Genomic DNA, 16,645 nt, shown 5'->3' on the forward strand with positions numbered 1-16,645 from the left:
GTATGATGGATAATCTAATACCTTGGCAACACATATTATCATCTACTAAGATTCTTGCATAATCCTCCACCGAGTAAGTGGACTTGACGGGAATGAAATGAGTGGACTTCGTCAATCTATCCACTACCACCCATATAGAGTCATGTTGCTTTTGAGTCTGAGGCTAAACTACCACTAAATCCATGTTAATGTCTTCCCAATTCAAAGTGACAAGTTGGATTTCTTGAAGTAAACCACCCAGATTTTGGTGCTCGGCTTTCACTTGTTGATAATTGGGACATTTTGCAACAAATTCCGCTATGTCCCTTATTAAGTCATACCACCAAAACATTTCTCTAAGGGTGTGATACACTTTAGTAGATTCCGGATGTATTGAATAATGGGAACCATGAGCTTCTTCAAGGATCAAGTTTCTCAAATTATCAATATTAGGAACACACAACCTTCCTTGGTACCTCAAAACAGCATCCCTCGAAGGAGAATGACTCATTTAGCTTACCAAGAACCAATAATTTTAACTCCATCAATGGTTGATGAAGGTATTTTTTAAATTTCACCTCCACCACCAAACACGATTCGGAGTTATCATGAACCATAAAACCACCATTTGGGGAATCTTATAATCTAACACCGAAATGAGCCAATCTATGAACATCTTTAACTAGATATTTATTTGTTTATTCCATGTGAGAAACACTACCCATGGTTATACGACTTAGAACTTACGCAAACATTTGGCTTTTCTGCGGTGATAGGGTAAGATCATGTCGTAATCTTTTAAAAATTCCAACTATCTTCTTTGTCAAAGATTTAACTCCTTTTGTTTAAACAAATATTTAAGAATTTTATGGTTAGTATACACATCAACATGAACACCATTCAAGAAATTCCTCCATATTTTCAAGGAAAATCAACGGCCACTAACTCAAGATCATGAGTTTTATAATTATTTTCGTGCACCTTAAGATGTCAAGAGTCATAGGCTACTACTTCCCGTGTTTCATGAGAACACTCCCCAATCCCAATAAGGATGCATCACAATATACCATAGAGCCCTTAGTAGCCTCCGGTTGGGTCATTATCGGACAAGAAGTAAGCTTATCTTTCAAAATTTGGAAGCTTCTGTCACATGACTCGGACCACTCAAACTTCACACTCTTGTGGGTCAAATTAGAAGCCATGGATTCAACACCATCCAAAATCTTCTTATAATAACTCGCTAGAACCAAGAATCTCTTAATGTCGATTGGAGTCAATGGTCTAGGACAATTTTTCACCACCTTGGTTTTTCTTTTATCAACCTCAACTCCTTCACTAGAGATGATATGACCAAGAAATGCCACAAACCTCAATAAAACCTCACATTTGCTATACTTGGAAAGTTTGTGTTTCTTAAGCACTTGCAAACCCACTCTCAATTGGTCCATCTGCTCACCTTAATTTTTCTAATATACCAAGATGTCTTCAATGAACACAATGAAAAATGAATCTAGGTATATTCATTAGGACCATAAATGCAACTGGGGCATTAGTGAGGCAACAAAACATTGCTAAGAATTCATAGTGACCATATCTTGTTCGAAATGACATTTTTTGGTATACCCTCACCTCTCACCCTAAGGTTGTGACACCCTGATCTCAATTAGATTGCCCCTTAATCAAAAAGGTCGTCAATACGAGGGACAGGGTACTTATTCTAAATAGTGACTTTATTCAGTTTGCGTAAATAATGAACATTCTAAGGGACCCATCCTTCTTCTTTACAAACAATATCGGTGCACCCCATGGAGAAATACTAGTTCTAATAATCCTTTGTCTAGTAAGTCCTTTAGTTTAGCCTTCAACTCTAATTCAGGCGGAGCCATCCGATAAGGAGTAATTGAAATAGGGTTCGTATCCAATAGCAAGACAATACCAAAACTAATGTCCTATTCGGGAGGGATTCCGAGATAATCATTAAGAAAGACCTCCCGAAATTCACTCACTACAAGGACCGACATAATGGGATGATTCTCGAAGTCTAAATCTTTGACTCTTACAATTAATATTGACACCCTTTTGATTTTATTTTACAATCCTTATAAAAGAGATGATACGACCTCTAGGAATCGAATTTCTCCCCTTCCACTCTGAGACGGGTTCATTTCAAAAATTGAACTTAAGAATTCTTATTCAACAATCAATGGAAGCAAATAAATCATGAAACTAATCCATACCCAAAATTACATCAAAATCAATTATATCAAGTTCTACTAATTCAACATGAGTAACTCTATTGGATAAATATATTGGAGAAATTCTATATACTCTTTTTGTAACCACCCCTTCCCTGCTGGAGTAATTACTATAAAAGGATCATTTAGGTCATCGGGAAAAATATCAAACTTCTTATATATCAAGGGAGTAAGAAAAGATAATGTAGTACCCGGATCAAGTAACGCATATACATCAATAGAGAAGACTTGTAACATACCGGACACTACATTGGGAGAACACTCTTGTTCACCCTAGAGGGAAGAGCATAAAAGTGATTCTTCATTAGAGCATCAACATTAGAACGACTAGCTTGAGCTTGCCCGCTACCTTTTTTTCCCTTCAAATTAGGTCAATCTCTAACCTTGTGTCCACTCTTTCCACACACCAAAAGCAAATTGTCTAGCACAATTAGGAAATCACCATAATGTTTCTTGCCACACTTTTCACAAGTTGGCTTCTTCCTAGGTTAACTAGTATCTTTTCCTTTTGAAGTCGTAACGTTAGACACCTTATCATCAAGAGCCTTGGGAAATTTGGAAGGAACTTATTAGAGAACCACTTCTTGAACCTAGGCATGTCTCAAATGTCAAGCCTACCCCTTGAAAAACCACCTTCATAACATCTTGCCTTCTTGGCCTCCCTTCTCTTTCTCCTTAGCCTACTTTCTTTCACTTGTTGATCATGAACAATGATACAAGAGGTATTCATATTATCATGAAGCATAGTCGAATGACATTCTTCAACCAAGTATTTGAACACCCTGTAAGAAAATGACTCATCTCATCCCTTGGGTTAGACACCAAAGATGGAGCATACTTGGACATTTTAGTGAATTTTAAGGAATAGTCAAGTACACTCATACATCCTTGACGAAGGTTGTTGTATTCTTCCACCTTAGATTCCTTCAAATCTCTAGGAAAGAATGAATTAAGGAGAGAATTCTAGCCAGACCACCTCTTAGTGCCCTATTATCTCTCCATTGTAGGTAGCAAGTTTGGGACACATCTTTGAGTTGATAGACCACCTACTAGGCCTTCTCAATTGAGGTCACACCCATAGAACACAGAATCCTATAGACCTAAAATCTTGAGGGTCTTCATATGCTTTCGAAAAAAAGAATATAGGTGGGTTAATTCTAGTAAAGTCTCTTAAATGATAGCCCATGGCGCTAGCATGTTGAGCCACTAGGGGTCCAGCCTCCCTATTTGCTTGGGTCGTCATGGATTGGACTTGAGAAGTGACAGAATTTTCTTGAGAAATCATGGCTTGGGCCAAATTGAGAAAATTTTCCCTTATCTCTCCATTGCTCATAGTTGGTGGAACACCCGGAACTTCATCACCCATAGAAACTTCCTCAAGTGGAGGCACTTAGTTTTCTTGTGGATGACCTAGGTTGTCATTAGACCCCACAATAGCAATGACTAATTTGGCCCTTAGTATTCATACCTATAACCATGATACAAGGTTTAGGTGAAAGCACATAACAAGACTCTAGAGGCACGATATATGAATACAGGAAGATGAGAGTTTCTAATCGTCACATAGTCTCTCATTCATAAGTATGGGGCACTTCATAATTATGAATAAGAATCTACACAGATGTGGCTAGGATTATTCAACCTCATGCTCTGATTCCAAGTTTGTCACATCTAGGATCACCCCCTAGACGTAACTAGCATCGTCATCCTCGAAGAGGACTAAGACTAGCCTCTTCGCATTCATCATTACATTCAAAGGTTAAAATGTGGAAAATTTAAAACTTTTCATCTACACTACTTCATGAGGTTTACTTAGACCTCTCACTTACACATAATATATTCATATCTACTATATATAGATCCTTCGTATAAGAAGATTACATCGTATTCTCCTTTTATGGCACCTATATATAAGATACATAACATAGTCTTAAAAGGGATGTATCATATTAAACCATCTTAATTGAGTCAAATCAACATGGGCATAAGCCCTTACACAATGAACAAATGCAACTTACGGCTTAATACAATATCTTGGAACAAGTAGAATGAAATGATCATCTTTAGACTACAGCAAATAAACATAGCTAGACTAATAACAAGGAATCATCCTCGGAGTTGAGCACATACTCACTTGGAAAATGATTCCAAGCCTTCTATGCAAATGTCCAAAATCTCCTAAACATATGGAACCAAAAATATTGGGTTTAGAAAATCACATGTACTAAGTATAGGATCATATGCACATACAACATAAAAATCAAGTCAAAAAGGGACATTTATTTAAAAGCATGCAAAGTCACTTTGGAAATACCTTATGAGCATTCAAGAGCCAATACAAGTCAATAAGAACATATTCCTTAAGTTAAGACCATGTAAATCACAAGACCAACAATATCAAGTCTAATCAAGTCAACATGCATATCAATAAAATTGAGCACACAATCAAGACAACTCTATTATCAACTAATATATCAACATAAATGCATAAGATCTCATGATATCATAATCTAAGCAAGACCATCACTCATACACCCCCATTTATCCACTAGTGCAATCACTAAGTAAGGCTCCATAACCATACTAAACCAAGTAAACCCAACAAGAACTATAATCATTTCCCAAATTTACATACTATATCATTAAGAGTAGACATCATTGTACTTTAGGAATAGAGACCAACCACATGTACGTAAGGAAACCCATATCACATAGTGTCATTAACATGTAGAAACAACATAAACAAATCATTTACATTTATAAGCATATAAGCACATACGAGCCTCCTTCTAAGACCTTCCTCAAGGCTAACTAGTGCAATGTATAGGTAGAGTCTCATACTCCTACCTATACTTAGCAAAACACATTAGGTCATCCTAACTAGAGTTCACTATATTAATTCATTTTGACCTTTTGAGAACACTTTCCTTAGTCGACATAGACCACAAGAGCTAAGTGTGGAATTTTGTGTTATGAAACCTTACACAATGGAAGGTGGTCTACTTGCCAAAGTAGAACCAAATATGAACATAGAATTCTAAGGTGGATCCACTAGCTAGTATTTCTTATAGTGGAAATATAGTTTATGGAACTTGTAGGCGTATATGTCAATATCACTCTATGCCCTTTGGTCCATGAGGCTATCCACTTTGTGAGGACTATGGTGAACTCTACCTCCCCACATCAGGGAAATGCCACCCCTCATCTTCAAGTTCTCGGTGCTAAGATAGAGTCCCTTTTTGGAATGTCTTTTATGAATAATCATAACTTAGTTTATGGTCATAGGTTCTATCCCTTATATAGTCAAGGCCATAGCTCAATAGGAATTGCATGAGTTTTTTTCTATCAATAAAATTCACACTTATGAGGTTAGCACATTTATATCACCATATTACAATAAGGCATATTGGCAATTCATCACAGACATTATATTATTAAATAATATCAAACAAATCACAAGTAATAAGTCAAGACATTTCAATTCAACATCATACAAACCCTAATTAATCTTATCAAAAGGTATAATTCAATATAAGTTCATCACTAAACATAAGTAATCATAATTGAAGTAAAGGTTTGAGATCACAAGACTTAACCAGTTTCCTACATAAGAAATCAGCCATGGTTTTACCATCAACCACTCAATTCCACCTAACAATAGGTGTAACAATATCATACGATAGTAATCTACACAACACTAAGCCAATTGTATCATCACCATCCCAATCAACTTCAGTTCATAACCTAGGGTTTAAGAGAGAAAGGTTCATCTTCAATTCTAAAATACCTAGGTCTTATCACAACAATACATGTCCCTAGGCACAGTGGAGGAGCCACATGCAGTGAAGGGATGTCGACTAACACCCCTTCGTCCAAAAAATTACGTTGTGTGTCTAGAATTAAAAATATTATGTATATTTATATTACATATTGACACTCCTTGGATTCTACATAATTTTATTTCTTTATATTTTTACTCCCCTTAGACTGAATTCTAGCTTCGCCACTGCCTAGGCAGTCTATAGATTGAATAGGATAGTTACAACAATCGATACATTCATAATTCCCCTTCAATTAAAAAGTAAGAATCAAGACTTGGGGAAACTGGGGAAGGACATGATCTATACAAAATTCCTACAATAACCATCAATTACACAACAATCTACTCTAGATTAGTCATAGGCAATCGAAATTCAACATAATTAATCATCAATTTCAACTTTAGAAAAAAACTCATATATAGAGAAAAACCCTAAGAATTTAAGTAGTTGAAATTCAACATTAAGAGGTCCTGTTGGGGAAAGGAATCCCAAGAGTGAAAAACTCATATATTATTGAAGATTTTCCCATAAAAATTATGTGAAACCTTGAATACTATCTTTTTCCTCAAGATTCTTGTTCTTCAATGGAGGATAAATAGAGAGAGAGAGTAGAGATAAGTGGGAGCGATTTGGGTTCCAATTACAGCTTGTGTTTTGGAGTGGGAAGTGAACAAAAATTGACCTAAAGTCAATATATTGTCCACCCCAAAAATACCCAAACTGCACCACATTAAGTTGGACTTTCAAAAGTGAAGTCCAAAATAACTTCACTGGGAGACCCCCATCCATCATCACTCCCCACTTCATGGTCGGTGAAGTGCATGATGGACTGTGATGGTGGACGTGAAATGGTGAGGCAGTAGCTCCTCCAAAGGAGCCTCCTCCGTTTCTCTCACCAAGTCACTTTAACGAGCACCCTAGGCCCCTTCCCTGAAGATGCACCATGTCCCGTCAAGTTGCTCGTGGTGATCTTAGGAAGTAGCTCCCCAACGCCCCACCAAACTTATCCATTTTGGTTAAGGCATTTTCACGGAATCCCCTTGCTCTAAGTCAAATTCACCACGAGTCGTGTAGTGATTCATGGTGTCTTGAACAGTAGCTAGGTATAATGAACTCTTATCCCCCATGGCCAACTCTTCTTCAATATCTCCTCACCTTGGCCGTGGTCATGCTCGTGAAGAGTGAGGCAGTAGCCTCCCTTCTTGGGAAGCCTTGGCCTCGTGGCTAATGCTTGCCCTTGAATGATGTCACTCATCACTTGGCCTTGTTTATTAAACCCCTCTTAGGTACCTATATTCACCACCAACCTCTCACCATTATTAACCCTTAGTTACTTTCTTAAAACCATCAAGGCACTAAATTAGTCCAAGTTATAAATTCACCGAACATCGTGGATGTTCCTTGACGTTTTAACTCCAACACCTCCTAACTGATTTATATTAATTTTTTAGGCCTAATAATAGTGTTACAAAACTATGACACTCATGTGAGGCTCTAGATTAAATTTAAAATTTCTAAGTATTACACTTCTCATATGCTCTGAGTTGGAGAAAAACACTAGGTCTTATATTGAAAGTGCAAATGGAATAATGTGAAACGTAGATGAAGTCATGGTCTCCCAAATAAATATAATATTACATAAATAACCAAAATGCATAGATGATGTATACAACATATAAATTAATATCATAAAAGATTTCAATAATTAAAGTGATTTTCATTAATAGTGATAATTTTACTTGCCAATAAAACTAATGTTCACTATTAAAATATAATATCAATAATTATAGAGCATTTTACATTGTAATAACATCAAACTAAAAAATTACCTATTTAAATATATATTTTAACTTAAATCATTGCACAATGAATAGAGATTAAGCAAATAAAACTACATCCTTCGGGGGAAAATTAATATTATAAATTAAACGTAGAATAAATATACTTATTTATATTTAAAATATATGTATGATAATATGATTCATTCATAAAGTTAAATTCACCATACCCAACTGTCATTACCCAAAGTAAACCCAAGATGTAAAATGACATACCAGACCCCAAGAGGCCCAACACAAGCCACTTGCATACATATACACAACATAATAAAGAAAACTCTCACATAATAAAAGTGTTTGACATAAAGTGGAATCTTTATTATAGTCTTACAAGTAATATTCTAAATCAAAAAATAAGTGGTCAGAGCATAATTTGTACACAACATACAACATTGGAAAGTAAAGACATACGAAAGCAATACAAGTGTCATAGTTCTCAAAGTATCATGACTCACCAAGTCTTCGAATCTACACCATTCATATACTAGCGACAAATGGAGGGAAAAGTAATTGGCACACCTACATTAGTGGAAAAAAAGTAGGCAAAAGTATGCATAGTAGAAGAAATTTACTCTGTATAGGGGGATGCAATAAGACATGATACATGATCATAAGAGGACATAATGGAAGATTATATGTACGACAAGGCTAAACAGTATTAAAATCATCTGAAGTAGAACCATAAATCATCAACATGGTGAATGCATATTAAAATAATCAAGTAAATATTAATCAAACATTGATAAAGTGAATATTTTTGTGGATATCATCTTTAACAAAGAATATGACATGTGTTCTATAACTCTCACAACGAGAAAGGGGAGTTTACTTGCAAGGAATCTCTTTGTATCATGATTTGTATACAATATAGGTATCACTAGCTATGCCATTTAAGAGAATGTTATATGGACACGTAGTTTTGAGCTCTAAGTTGCTACTAGAGACTAGCCTATTTGAGTCTGCACCTTAAAGATCTCTCAATGCTAAGCTAAATCTCAATGGAATATTCAATTTCATATAGTTATCATAATCCATGGAAAAGTACAATTCAAATACTAGTCCAAGCTTAAAACATCTAGAGTAGCTCATTAAATAATGGATCATGTTTTCGGGAGAAAACCTTTCATCAATCCATGATTTCGTAGTATGTGAGAAAAATCCTATAAAATTTTTATTGATTTATATCATAAAGAAACTTTATTCATAATACATTGTTTTTCATAAATCATTCATAACTTAATGAAAATATTAAGTCATAGATTCACAATTTCTTAAATAATTCATGTATTTTAGGGTTCATATTCAAATTTCATGACCAATGAATGTGTTCATGTGATTTTTATTGAAAAGTATGTCATTGAGTTAAAGCAGACATAAAAAGATTAAAAACAAACAATTAAACCAACATAAATCGACCCTATGAAAAATTGAATGAAAACCTAATTAATTTAATTTAAATTGAACTTGGAGAATTGAGAAACCTTGGGGATCAATGGTTTAATGGAACACATTGATGAAACCCTACATACCTTATCATCAAATTCAAAAAGCAATGGTGATAGCGAAGACTTGATTTGGAACCTAGCTTCTTCTTGTTGACCGTAGGAGATAATTGGAATGGATGAATCTGGATGGAATTTGGCAATTTGAGAGTATGATAGAGTAGAATTGTCTTAGGAATAAAAAAGTTTTTATATGAATTAGAAATAGGGGTAAAACGATATAGTATAAATATTAAAAACATAGGAAACCCAAATACCCTTAAAATAAATTTTGGACGGTTTTTAGTGTACAATAAACTAGAAATAACTTAGGAAACCCGAATTTCATCTCACATTCTGCAAGACCATTCTACAATCTTTAGACCTCATCTGTATGACTAAACTTTTAGTCTAAAATTTCATTAAATCTAAATATTGAACCCATTTACTACTTGTCGTCTTTCCTATGGTTAGTCCTATTCATTCGTGGGAAAATTCAAAAAAGTAAACTTCCAAAACTACATTCTAGGTCGTACAGTTCCATTTCTACGACTAGTTATAATCCTAACGTCCATATGTATGTCACGTAAACCTCTACACTTCTCTTTCTTTTCTCAACTTTCCATCTCTCGAGGTGCTACAAATCTCCCGGTTGGGACATTCTTCATCAAATGGGACTAACTCTAGCATGAATAGTGTAGAAGAGAAACGAACAACCCAACATAAATGCAAATCTCATCAAAATGCATATTAACATGGAGAACCTCTCGAAGCTAAATCATAACATCAAAAATCATATTTTCATGAACATGCATGCACATGGAAGCATGAGAATAACCAGAATGCATGAATCCAAAAAAATAAACCATGAGGAACAAATACCTCATGCTATTTACGGGAGAAATTAAATAGATGAGGATATTGAGATATCAATTCGGCTTTGACCTCAAAAGTAGCGCTCTCAGCTTATTGATTCCTTTGAAGAATTTTCTGGGAAAAAATTTCTTTTATTTCTCAACTTCCAAACATTTCAGTCTAAAATCTCAATTAGAACTTCTTCATAAGAAAGATTATCTTAAATTCAAAAGGATTCCAAAGTGCAATAGATGTCAGATGTCCACCACACTTCTTAAACAAAGAGACATGGATACCAGATGTACTGATGCTAAGTCATTATGAAACTCAAGTTCATAAGCAACTTTGTCAATATGCCTCAAAATCTGATTTGGTCCCACATAACAAGCACGAAGCTTTCCTTTCTTTTAGAACCTTATTACACCATTCATGGGTGAAATTTTCAAGAAGACCCAGTCTTTAACCTCGAACTCTAGACCTCTTCTCCTAACATTGGCCTAAGGCTTTTGTTAACTTTGTGATAATTTTAAATCTATCATGAATAAGTAGAACCTTTTTCATATTGTCTACCAACTCCATCACTAGACGCAGCCTCACCAAATGTGAACCAATAGGATACCTAAAACTCGTAACATAAAGGTCCTCAAATGGGTTCATCCTAAAACTTGAATGATAGTTTTATTATAACAAAATTCAATAGAAGGCAAATCATCATAAAAATTTCCCTTAAAATCAATCACAAAAGATCTTAACATATCCTCTAAGGTCTGAATCGTACGTTCAGCTTTCCCATCATTTTGAGGATGAAAGGTCATGCTAAGTTTCACTTTCGTTCAAAGACCATTCTGAAATAACTTCCAAAACATAGATGTAAATTAATTACCATGAACGGGGATAATGGACAAGGGCACTCCATGCAACTTTAAAATTTCTTGGATATAAATCTTGGCCTACTCCTCAACTGAAAAATGAAGTCTTAATGGAAAAAATGAGTTGATTTCATCATTTTGTCAAATATAACACAAATCTTATTGAAAATTTGATGAGTGCGAGGCAAACCTGTGATGCAGTTCATATTCAAATATTCTCATTTCCATGTAGGACTGCTAATCTTTTGACCCAACCCGATTTTGATGCTCAACTTCCACTTTTTGATAATTCAAACATCTAGTAACAAATTCCGCAATATACTTCATTATCTCATTCCACCACTAGACTTTCCATAAGTCATGGTATATCTTTGTGGCTCTAAGGTGAATAGAACACCAAGAACTATGAGATTTTGTGATAATAAGATTCCTTAACCCATCAAAAGTTGGAACACATAATCAACATTAATATCGAAGTACACCATCTCCCCCTTGGAGTAATCCTCAACATCTTTTTAAAAAACTAACTTCTTCAAAGAAACAAGTACCGGGTAAAGATCTTGCTTAGACTTTACATCTGATATAAAAGTTGATTCAGCAGAACTATGAACAGCTAATACACCATTTAGAATGAACCAACGGAAACCTAATCAGGGACAATCTATGAACATCACAAACTAACTATTTCTTATCATACTCAATATGAGCTAAACTTCTCATCGCTACTCAACTTAGATCATCTACCACCATGTTTGCCTTACTGGGGTAATAGTATATTATCATGTCATAATATAAAAACAACTCAAGTCATCTCTTTTTTGGTCAGTAAACACATCCACATGAAAACCATACAAGTAATGTCTTTAAATGGTTAGAGAAAACACTAGTGTTGCTAACACCAAATCGACTAAGATAATTCTTCTCATGCATCTTCAATTGCCTTGAACTGTAGCCAATAAATTTTCCAAGGTGCATTAGAACACAACCAAGACCAATATATGAAGCATCAATAATACACCACAAAACCTTCCAAATTCTTTCGGTAAAGCCAAAATAGGGGTCAAAGTAAGTCTATCCCTCAACTCTTGGAAACTCTTCCCAAAAGTTTCAAACCATAAAAACTTTACCTTCTCTCAAGAAAATGTTTTGAAAGGCGAATAAGTAGATGAAAATACTTTCTCACACCTTCTATAGAAAGTGCCAAACATAAGAAACTTGGTATATATGAAGTCGACAGAGGTCTAGGATCTCTTTGGACAACCTCGATTTTCTCTGGATCACTTTAATACCTTCATCAATTAAAGTATGGTAAAGTAAAGCAATGGACCTCAACAAAAATTACATTTACTAAACTTGGCATACAATTATTGATCCCTGATGATTTCCAAAACAATCCTCAAATGTTTGATATGCTCATCTTCACTCCATGAATATATCAACATATTATCAATAAACACAATCACAAACATATCAAGGTATTGCCTAAAGACCATATTCAAAAAAATCCACAAATGTCATGGGGTAATTACTCAAACCAAAAGAAACCACCAAAAACATATAATGACCATACCGAGTTTGGAAAGTCATATTCTAAATGTCACTCTCCTTCGCCCTCTACTGGATATAATCTATTAGATTTAAATCCTAAAAAAGTTACTCACTCCTTGGAGTTGATCGAAAAAAATATTGATCCTTTCAATAGGATTCTTATTTGTAATGATAACATTGTTCATTTGCTGATAATCAATGCACATTCAAAAAGAATAATCCTTCTTTGGAACAAATCACTAGCGCACCCCATGGTGAGATACTTTGTCTAATGTCACCTTTATCCGACAAATCTTTTAGTTGTTCATTTAACTCTTTTTATACCGGGTACATATGGTATGGAGGAACACAGATAGGATATGCATCAAGGAAAAGTTCAATATCAAAGTTGACGTCCCTTTCAAGAGTAATACCGATAACATCACTAGTGAAAATATCCAGAAAGCTATTTCTAATTGAAACTAACTTCAAAGAACAAGTTTTGGAATCTCTATCAATAACTCAAACAAGATGGTAAATGTAACCCTTAGAAATCATTTTCCTAGCATTTAGGCAAGATATAAATTTTTCCTTAAGGACATAATTTCCCCTTTTCCATGACTTGAATGTGACTAATAGTTTCCAATAATATATGGAAGTGTAACATGCATAAAGAGAATCCACCCCAAGAATAACATAAAAATCTAACATATAGAGCTCTACAAGATCAATTTGAGTGACTATATGAGAAATGAAAATAGAAAAAAATCAATAAAATCTCTTAGCCACTATAGATTTATCAACAGGATTAGAGATATTAAATGGATAAGAAATCATGCCAAGACTAATACAAAATCTCATGACCACATAAGGAGTAACAACAACAAAGTAGAACCCAAATCAAGTAAATCATGGAATTTCACATAAAATTTGGCATGAGTCACTTATCAGCCAAAGGGTAAATTGAACTTGAGGGACCTCAGGCTCCACATTTTTACCCACATTCCTTCTCTCATAAGCTCTTTGAGGGTCTACATTCTAAGTCAACAGGAATTAGGAGAATGATCTTTCATAGAGATGAATCTATGGCACGACTTTAGATTAATTAAATAAGTAGAGTTTCCTAAATGTTTTGTAGCCTCATATTCATAAAAGTAGTGCGTTTCACATCTAAGAATATGACTATACTTAATGTGGTTTGTCATACCTCGTAGGACCTCTTACAAAAACCTTCTACTATGAATTCTAAGTTTTCCATGACCCAACGTACACAGTAGACATGCCATAATGTTTATGACCCCGAGAGTCCCTAAAATAGCCACTTAAAAAACATATATATAACTTAATAGAGTAAAGTAGAAAAATCTCTTATATTGAAAGTGTTTGACAAAAATAAGATTTCTAATATAAGTCTTGAAAAGTCATCTACTACATCAAAAGAAGTGGTAGGGACATAACTTATACACCACATAAAACATCAAAAAACTTAAGATATAAGAAATCAATAAAGCTGACATAGTACTTGGAGTATCAACGTTCACCAAGTCTTCGAATCTACATGGTCATCCACTAGCCACGAACTAAGGGAAAAGAATCATCACTCCATAAATTAGTAAAACAATGTACGTACAAGTATGCATTACTATATGAAATGCACTAACTATTAAATAATTTAATAAAATATGAAAATATGATCATAAAGATAACAATCGAGATCATGAAATTCATGACCAAGATAAGCATTATACGAACGATCATAAGTAGAATCATAAATCATGAACATGGTGAATTCATCTTTAAATCATCAATTAAGCTTCATCAAAACCTTGATTAAAACATATATCATTGTCAATATCAACTTTAACCGAGAATAGACCATGCGAGCTATCATATGGAATGCGGGCTATAGCATGGAATATGATGTAACTATACATCGAGAAAGAAAATCATATGCCCTGGTTGAAATTTATATCATTATTCCTATGTTATATGTTGATCAACTAGTTAGGTCATTTAAGACAAGACTATGGAGGGACATAATTTCGAACTAGAGATTACTACCAGACACTATCCCTTTTGTTCTTCCTCCACCTCAAAGTTCTCTCGGTGCTAAGTTAAATACCAATGGAATAGTCAATGTCATAAACATATCCTTATCCATGTAAAACTAGAATTCAAAAACAAGTTCAAGATTAAACATCATAGAGTAGCTAATTACTTTTACAGGTAAAAAAAACCTTTAATCAAATTATGATTCCTATATATGTGAGAAAAAACTTTTAAAATTTCATTTATACTCATATTAAAGAAACCTAATTCATAATACTTTCCTTTTCATAAATCTTGCAGAACTTCGTGAAAACATAAAATCATATTTTATTAATTCTTTATAAATTTATGATTTTTAGGCTTCATGGTAAAAATTGATTAGGAATACATAGTTTCATATTATTAATTGGAAAGCATGTAAATGAGATAAAAAAAATCATAATAAGATCACATTCAAACAATTGGATTGGAATTAATAGAATCCATGACCAATTGCATCAAAACGTAATCAATTTGATTAAAATTTAGCTTGGAGAATTGAGAAACCTTGGGAAATCAATAGGTAAATTTAATCTATTGATTAATCCATGTATGCATTTCTATTCAAAACACCAAATCAATGCTGAAAAAAGATACTTGACTTGAAACCTGAGATTTTTGTACTTGACCTTAGGAGAAAATTAGAAGGCATGAATGTTGGTGGAATTTAGGAGTTTGAGAGAATGAGAGAGATGGGTTAGTTTTAGGAATAGAAAACCAATTGTAGGACTTAGAAATAGGAGTAAAAAGACGTAGTTTATATATTAGATGCATCAAAAATGACTCAATTACCCTTAAAAGTAATTGTCGGGTGGTTCCTACAGTTCGGACCTACAAATAGGGGGTAAAACAACGTATTATAGGTATTAGATGAATAGTATAATACCTATATACCCTTAAAATAACTATTGGATGGTTCCTATGGTCTATAAAACTTTATACGGTCTGTACTAGTCAACTGTAAAACCAACTACAGACACCCAATCACATTACTTCCCACAAGACTTTTCTAGGGTCCATTTAAATTCATACGGTCCATAGACATTATCCACATGACTTAATTTTTAGAAAAAAAATTCACTAAGTCTAAAACCTTTCTATGGATCTCATCAATGACACATTAAATTTTCTACAATTTGTCCATTTCATTCATAGGACAAACTTCAGAAAGTTAATAATACAAAATACCATTCTAGATTCTACGACTCCACTGCTACAACTAGTTGGAATTCTTACTGTTTATAATCATGTCGTGTAGACCTCTTCCTCAAATAATTTTCTGAACTTTTCTTGCCTTTGTCAAGAGTCAGAGTCGAAAAGAGGATTCCTCACTTCTTTCTACTTTCAAACTTCCGAGGTGTTACATTAATAGTATGTCGATATCATAATTTATCTAAAAAAATGAGTATTTTAAAAATATATATGAAGCTTCCTCTATTTTTTTCAAACATCTTGTCTTTCCAATTTCATTTATTTTTTGAATGTAAATACGAAGACATACAAATGTGAGATTAACAATATGAAATAAAATGAAATTAAGCATGCAAACTTGTTAATATGAAAAACTGGAGGGAAAAAGGGACAAAAAAAGGAAATGAAAACCCTAACCCTATCTATCCAAGTCTAAATTCAATTAATGGAATATTACAACAACCAAAGACTAAAAAATTGAATGAAAAAACCAAGTCACTAAAATTAATATGTTGTCTTTGCAATAGTAGGACAAAACCTTAGAAGTAATACAAAGACCCACTGGCTCAAAGCCCACCAGACCCACTAGAATCACCGGACTCGAGCGATCTTATAGTGGACGATGAACAAAGGTCATAGTTTTTCAAAGAGATCATGTTAGGACGAAACAACACACCGACCCAGACCTATGAAATGCCCAAAGAGCAACAATCTGATGGAAGACTCCCTTGCCCAGTGGGG

The 16,645-nt window shown here is 34.1% G+C and overlaps 1 long non-coding RNA gene across 1 annotated transcript; it reads right to left on the reverse strand.

Annotated features, from left to right (window-relative positions):
- Positions 1-4,159: 4,159 nt before the first annotated feature.
- On the reverse strand, positions 4,160-15,794 carry LOC109121052 (uncharacterized). The gene is made up of 2 exons (XR_002028479.2): positions 15,343-15,794; positions 4,160-4,412 (listed from the first exon to the last, which is right to left on the reverse strand). It is a non-coding gene; the product is annotated as an uncharacterized lncRNA (long non-coding RNA).
- Between the last annotated feature and the right edge of the window lie 851 nt (positions 15,795-16,645).

The sequence above is a fragment of the Solanum lycopersicum genome, chromosome 9 (genome assembly GCF_036512215.1).
Source record: "Solanum lycopersicum chromosome 9, SLM_r2.1".
Lineage (NCBI taxonomy): Eukaryota > Viridiplantae > Streptophyta > Magnoliopsida > Solanales > Solanaceae > Solanum > Solanum lycopersicum.